The sequence below is a fragment of the Juglans regia genome, chromosome 7, assembly GCF_001411555.2.
Source record: "Juglans regia cultivar Chandler chromosome 7, Walnut 2.0, whole genome shotgun sequence".
Classification (NCBI taxonomy): Eukaryota; Viridiplantae; Streptophyta; class Magnoliopsida; order Fagales; family Juglandaceae; genus Juglans; species Juglans regia.
Window position 1 is genome coordinate 32,267,601 of NC_049907.1, and position 8,614 is coordinate 32,276,214.

Here is an 8,614-nt window from a genome sequence, read left to right on the forward strand (position 1 = left end):
AAGCTTCGAAACAGGCATTCAAAAGAGGTATGAAAAACTGTCCGAGAGTGTCTTTTGTGTTCTATGAAGGAAAAGTGTAAAGGAGAGTTGCTTTTTCGTGGGAAGTGGACTGAAGAGCTTCTTACACAAGCTATGGGAAGTGATATGACTGAAGGAATGGTTGAGTGTTGGCCTTTTCTTCTCATAAAAATCAGACCAAGATCTTTTCTCAAGGTGGAGTGTGAGAGTGAAAGAGTGAGGTGGCCCTTTTGCTTTGTCTTTCAAGAACCTTCTAGGCTCTTCTTGTACAGATCTGGCCAGCCAAGTGGGGGTACAAAACTTAGCCATGAAGCAATCCTATGGTGACCAAATTCGTGGGCCTTAAAGGGCCTAAACCGAATGGGCCTAAAATTTGGGGTTTAAAGAGGGTTTGGGTTGCTATCAAGCCCAAATCCAATATCACTTGGCCCAATCAATTTTTCAAGGTTAACAAGGTTGAATAATGATGTTCTAACACAAATTTGAAGGATTAATAGCATGTGGAAGTGATTTAATCAAGTGATTAAATACAATGCTAGAAATCGGATTAGAAAATATTTAGAGGCCAACTTTAGGGTTTTGGGGAAACCGTTTAGGGTTTCGATTTCAACCATGCTTTTGGGCTTTCGATTGGATTCCCACCATTTAGAATTTCACTAGGATTGAAAACCTCTTTGATCTGGCACAATTTGGTTGAGCAGATGAAACAAAGTTTTGCTTAAGCGACATGATCTCACACCTTCATTCCTTCAAATCCAACAAACGTTCCTTATGGTGCCAAGTGTCTAAAATTATTCACTAAGTGTGGCTAAGATCTTGCCAAGTGTCCAAAAAAACTTCTCTAAACCAATTTGGACATTCCACACTGTGATTTCGAAACACTGCAATTGGTGCGCTTATCGAGGTTACTATTCACTTCGAAAAAGTGAATCATAAACTTAGTACTAAAAATTCCTAAATATTCATATTAACCTTTGGTGAAAATCTTTTACCGAAATTTAACCTCGAAGTGCCCCTAAAAATAATTTCACAATTTCCAACAGACGTTTCGTCCGGAATTATGAAAATAGGATATTGTGCCATAAAATCCTAAATAATCCACTGAGTGTAATGGCGTAGACCATAATGCATTCTGACACTTCTAACCACCTCAAATAAATAAAACTCATATTTCTAGCAGCATAGTGAGTGATAACACTGACTATGTTGACAGACTAAAACCTATGCAATAGGTCGATTCGTAAAAACTTATGGGATTTTCACGAGATTCCTAAAGTCAAAAGAAATTCCGCCAATGAATTTCTAGCGGGCTGTTACACCAACGGTGGCCATGGTGTCTCTCTTTTCGAATCCATCATTGCTCAGGTAGTGGGTTGTGCTTCTGCTCATGATGTTTGGCTATCATTGGAATCTACTTATGCCTTTTCCTCTCAAGCCCATCCAATTGAAACCCAACTTTAGTTTGCCTCCCTTAAGAAAGGTTTCGATTCCATATCCATTAACTTTCAAAAAGCCAAAACTCTATATGAATGCCGACGTGACCAGCTAGTCTTGCTCGACCCAGATTTCATATTCTGGATCGGGTTAGGTGTCAAGTAGTTGGCGAGGTGGAGCTGGGCAAGAACCATCAACATATTTGAAGAGACGTTGGCCTTGCAGGTAGGGTACAAGTTGGACTTTCCACAATAGATAGTTTTTGAGAGTAAGTTTTACTGAGAGAATATGAGAGAAGTTAGGTAAGGGTAAAGAAGGAAGGGAGGAGGGGGAAGAAGAGGAGAGGGTGGCAGAGGAATCAGACATGGTGCCGTTTGGCAGGGGTAAAAGGTGGATGATGAGTCCTAGGTATGCTTTGATACCATGCTAAACTCAGTGCTCCATTTGTATTATATGTTTTCATTACAATGTAATGAGGCAGAGCCTCTCAATATATATACACAGAATAAAAGAATATTCTCTAATGACAGGATGATTTTACAGCTAGCAAATATGTGTTTGTTACAACGGATGGTTTGTTAAGAGTATTCTGGAAGGCTGATGCTGCTGCGTATGTTGCATGGAATCTGCATGAGCTGCCATTAGATGCTGCTGTGTGTGTTGCTTGGAATCATTTGCATTAGCTACAAGTTGTGCACCGTGGTTTGCATGGATTGCATGGGATGCATCCCATCTCATTTCCTTTTCAAACATCATTCAAATATAAACACTTCCAAAAATCATCCAGGTGTGTTGCATGAAGATGAATGTTTCGGTGGAATCTTCAATTTTTTTATTTATATTCCCCTATTTTCTCAGTAACCAAACTGGGGATGGGGAGACACATGCGCATGAGGAGATTGAATCAGAGCAACGAATGTAGTGGACGAATAAAGTTGGGACTATACTCTTTCCTTTTGTTCCAAAGGTTGAGCTATACTAGTTTTTAGGTAAATATTGTTTTGTTATTAGGGTCTTGTTACATTTTATAGTTTTTCTGCATTTTAGCATTCTAGGCACATCCATTATGCTGCATGCTTTCCACGATGAAGAGGGAGAGGGGGTCATGTCTTGTACATGATGACAAGTGTACATTGGTGTCCTATATTGGTTGAAGGGTTACCCCTTTTTGATATTGGGTCTTGCTACGTGTACTTAAATAAAACTTAAGAAAAACGTACAACACGTGAGTGCAATTGACAAAGTGAAGTAAAAAGTAAGCGGAAAAGTAAGAAGTGGAAAGCAAACAAAAAGTTAAAAGTAACAGAAAATGAAAGAAACAAAAAAGTAAAAGAAACAAAAACGTACAAATAGAAACGTGAAAAAAATGTCATAACTCATCATCCCACCCAGCAATGCCTCTTCTGACAAAGAAAATGAAGAAAAAATTTTAGCGAAGTAAAATTTCAAATTTCACTGGAAACATGACGAAAATGAAAAAAACAAAATCAGGAAAATGAAATTTCAGATTTTCCTAATTTTTTAAAAGATGCTAAAATAGAATTATTAGGTTTGGTTATATCCTTATCAGAAAAAATGATTGGTAAGAAATTGGGTCAATTTTAAGAATCTATTATATTCAATAACGATAAAAAGAAATTACAGTTGAACCAGGTTCTTGTTTATACTCTAAAAGAAGTAGTCAACAGTATAATTGGAGCCTTTTAAAATTAATACATAACACACTAATAATAGCAGCAATCTGAATATTCAACACACAAAATCACCAAAAAAATTAGTTTAATTGTTGAATACATGACATCCTGATAATAACAGAACTTGAATCGTCAACAGACAAAGTCACCCAAAAATAAGTGCAATTGTTGACTACATGACACACTAATAATTGTTGTAACGTCCACTCAGAATACATGGCATGGCAATTACATATCCAGTATTTTTCACTACATAACAAGGGCATCATTATGTATCCTAGTGTCCATCACCTTGACTTTTGAAATCATGAGGTATCCAAGAAGAATGGATTATCCATAATAATTGACTTCTACAAAAGGAGCAAAAGACACTTTATAAGCATTCGTCAAGTAGGTTGTGTCGAATGTAATTACGTCTCCAAAATATTCGTATGCAACTCTACTTTGTGCACATGCCCAAAACACATTTTTGAGACGACAATCATCATCTACATCTATTACATAATAAAAACGATCATTCTTCTTTTGCATTCTCTCAAAGTACTTTCGAAGTGCTTCAGCACCTCTTTCACCAAGTTGAAGCTGCCTTGCTTTATCAATGTAATTGCGACAATATTTTCCTCCAAATGTAAGGTTCTCATACCCACCAGCTTCAAGTATCAAAGCCTTAAAATTTTTACTAACGCCTATACAAGCCTTGTCTAGATTTTCCAGCCTTCTTTTTGTAGTTGAATCGATTTTCTTGTTGCATTTAAAAAATCTAGATTTTTTTGGACTCAATACATGTGCATGTTCAAGCACAACAATATAAAGTACATATTTTCCAACAAGACAGAGAGTTGCATTAATCTTAGCCTTACATCCCACTCTCTCAATTGGTCTTGGCCTAAGTATTTTAATCTCCCATCATCTCCAGGTCTAAAGCTTTGTTTTGACACCATATTTTGTATAATATGATCTGACTTCATCTTCCGATGAAAAGGTCATTCCAACCATTGGTTCTTCCATCTTTTCATTTTGTTCTGTGTTAGTATTTACATCACCACAATTACCATCCATGTTTATCACTTGTCAATGTTCAAGTTCTCTACATGACCAAATATTCAATATAAATATACTAGATCAAATAGAGCAATAGATCACAAACATACCAGAGATTTCAAATAGAGCAATAGATCACAAATTTTCAAGTGATAACATAAAAGAACAACCTTCCATACAATTAATAACATAAAAGAACAAAAAAAAAAAAATGCAACAATCTGCCAAAAGGTAATTAGTCTTTGATAAAAATAAAATGCACAAGGGTTCATACCACTAATAATGTATAAAAATCCATAAGGTTCATACCCTATAGATTTGTTATTAAAAATTAACAATCACCAGCACCAACACCAACAAGAACAACAATAGCATTGTCTAAATCAATTCAAATAAAACCCCACAAACAAAAACCCTCTTCCAGACTTGCTCAATTTAACAAATTAATATAAATAAATGCCTAGACCATGAGAGAAAAAAAAAAATCTTACCATCGGTATATATGTTTTTGAGTTGAGAGATTGAAACCCAAAATGAGAAAAACAGATTGTTCACGGACAACAATTTGTTGAAGAAAAGTATTGGGTTGGAGGCGATTGAAGAGGCGCACTGGTGGTTGCTCACTTCGTTTGCTTTTTAACTTTTCTATCACTTCATTTATTTTTATCCTTTTTCCGTTTGCTTCAAATTCCTTCACTTTTCCATTTCACTCGTTTGCTTCAAATCCCTTCACTTCTCTGTTTCACTTAACCTTGTCATTTATTTCCTCTTTTGTCAGCTATCACGTGTAGGGTTTTAAGTGTACATTTTTTGAACGTTTTCTTCAAATACAAAAAGCATTTCTCTTTGATATTTGATTATTTTACCAACTTTTACTTTTTGTTGAATTTTCCTAATCTCATCCTGGAAATTTTTTAAGCTGCTTATCCTTTCTAGCTGAACTTACATGGCCTGCCAATTTAATCAAAAGGCATATGATCTTTAGGTATTCTTCTTGAAAATTCAATTATACTTTTCATTTACAAACACATCCATATATGTCTAAACTATTGGCCATAAGATAACTTGTTTTTTGAAATCATGTAATTCCCATCCTTGTTTGTGCAAACCGTCACTAAAGGCAGCCGATAAATTATATTACGTTCGAACATATATAAATTCACATTCGAATGGGCACTGGACATTCGAACATTAAGGCTACTTACGTGCCAAATTGTATATTAGTGATTCACGTTTGAATGTCAATTGATTTAATATTAAAGTTGGATATTTCAAATTAAAAAAGATTGAGAATTGAAATTTAAAAATAGTAGATATATTAAATAATATTGTTCATTACATATAGTAAAAGTAAAGTACAAAATATGATAAAATTTTGTAAACAACACTCAAATCAACGTGTTGTTCACAAATGTACTGCAAAATTCCTCAATCAATGTCGAGACCTTCTCGTTTAGAATATCTACACAATGGGGAATCTCAGTGACAGTCTCCTCTATAGCCACGATCTGTCTGTCGATCTGTCGGTCGATACGCACAGTAAGATCTAAGATCACAGCATCAACCCAAGCAGATCGCGCATCTCCCGCAAATGTACCCGTCGGCTGCTGACTAGTACTCCCAATATGGGAAGCAACAGTGGGCCCAGACTAGGTAGGAGGATCAAGATCTGCTACAAGGCCAGGCTGACGTCGAGCATGCCCCCTCCCCTGTCCAACCACTCCTCTGCCTGGGGTGGCACTCTTCGAACAAGTAATAGTCGGGTAATGATGACTTCATATGGGAGGTTGTCTGTGGAGACGATGCTCACCTCGTAACGGACCCTCTCAAAACTACACTGTGGTAAGTCGATGGGCTCTCCATGTGCCACTTATATCAGGAACTGTGAACGATTCTGACTGAATGTGGCCTTATGTGCCATAAGATCCAAGTTTGTTACAACAATAAGATGCAAGTTGTGGAAAAAAGGCAGCAGTTGTATCTGGTTGAATGAGTTCTTCTTATCAAGTTGCGTGCGGTCTCTCCCAGTGAGGATGTAGAAATCCTCTTCTCGGTTGTCATCCTCAGCCTCATGATCAGTACCCTCGACCTCTAAATGGTCTACATCTCTGGCTATAGATTCAATTGGGCTAGTAGATGATGCAGATGTGCCTGCAGCTTGTGCAGATGTGCCTACCACTGCTGCATCCCCAGGCTGAGCATCTCATGTAGTCGATGTCTCAGCTATGCGACGGATCCCGAGTAGCTCAGCTATGACATCCATCGAAACCTCAAACTGACCAGCACGTACAATCACGGTGTGAGAGGATGCATCTTGACGTATAAAGCACATCTAATATAAAACTCATGAACCATTGTGTGCAGATATTGCTCCAGCCTCTAGTAGTGAAGACGTTTCTGAGGCTCTTCTACTCTAATCTGAGCTCGTTAAACTCATTGATCAACACTTCTCTTTCAGCCATAACCGTTCGAGCCCCAATCCGAGCAGTGTCCTGGCTAGTTCCTTCCCTCCCCCGTTTCCTAGTAGTCAAAAGATGAGTCATATCCTGAAAGAAATAAAGAAAACATATCAGTACTATAGATGCATATTATGTATTGTAATCTAAATTATTTAGGAAAAACATTCGAATGTAAAATAATATACGTTCAAACGTTATCCTTCTACGTTCGAACATGTTAGGCTGCTTTACGTTCACACGTTAATTTGCTATAGGCTAAGCATTCGAACGTAAGATGAGTTACGTTTGAACGTGATGCTGGTAAACACACGTTCGAACTAAACCAAGTCTACGTTCGAATGATATTAATAAAATAAACAGAAAGTCATTACATTCGAAAGTACAAAACAAATACGTTCGAACATGAGCAAGCTCTTGAACGTATTTATTAAGACGTTCGAGCATACATTAGCTATTCATTCGAACATTTCTGACATTTCTGGAAGCTGAAAGGTTTTACATTCAAACGTAGTCAAACACGTTCGAATGTGAAATAAACATTCCAACGTAAAAGACTAACGTTTGAACGTATGTGACGTTCACAAGTATGAGAGATCTGATGTTCGACTGTTACAAACGTACGTTTGAATGTAAAATACACATTCACACATACTTTCATTATGTTTGAATGGTTCACACGCTACAGGATTAACGTTCAAACGTGTTTGGCGTTCAAGAATTTGAAAGGTCTAACGTTCGAACATACGGGTGCAACGTCGAATGCTACGACACAGAAATGGTTGAGTCAACTCAGTGATTCCCATACAAGTCAAACACAATGAAAATGACCAAAAGTCACCATAAAAATGAAGTATACACTACAACAAACCTTTTGGCCATTGGCCATTGACAACCTATGGTGGACAGAAAATCGAGAGAGTGCGACAATTTTGAGTTTTTTGGTTTTTGCTGAAATGTCGTTTCGCATTCAAATGGCAGCTTATATACACGTAACGTTCGTACGTCACTTAATTCCCAAGAGAGACATCTGAATGTTAATTTCTATAAATTCAAACATTCGTCACTTAATTCCCAAGACATTCGAACGTTTCTAGAATAAATTTGTGCTAATTTATACTAAATAATATATTATTTATAATATAATATATAATAGTTGTTATATAATATATAATCTAAAAATATTATTATTGATAATATAGTTGTTATATATTGTAAATATATTATCGATCAAGACTATTATTTATAATCTAATATAGTAATATACACTTTATTATATGTATACTATACTATATAATATATAATATAATATATAATATATACATTACTATACTATATACATTATACTTTAGATTACTTTCATATATATTATATTTTCTATACTATAATATATATACTATAATATATTATACTATATATATTATAATAAACTATATTTATACACTATGTGCTATTATATATACTATACTAGTCTAGTGTTGCTAATATATTAGTAAAGTATAATTAACAACTAATAGTATATACTAATATATTATAAGCTAATAATATATGATATACTAATAACACTATCTACTAGTATATATGTTATAATAGTACATAGTGCACTAGTATAGTATATATACTAGTGCATGGTACTATTATAGTGTATATACTAGTACATAATACTATTATAGTGTATATACTAGTACATAGTGTACTACTATAGGGTATATACTAGTACATAGTGTACTAGTATACTATTATTATACTAGTATTATTAATATATTGTTGGGGTATATATAATATACTAATATTACATGCTAATATATTATAGGCTACTAACTTATAATATACTATACATTGGTACATTATATACTATACATTACGATATATACTAGTAAATAATATATAATACATACCCTATACTATATAATATATACATTACTATGTCATATATACATTACATTTTTGTTACTCGTACTTTACATGTTT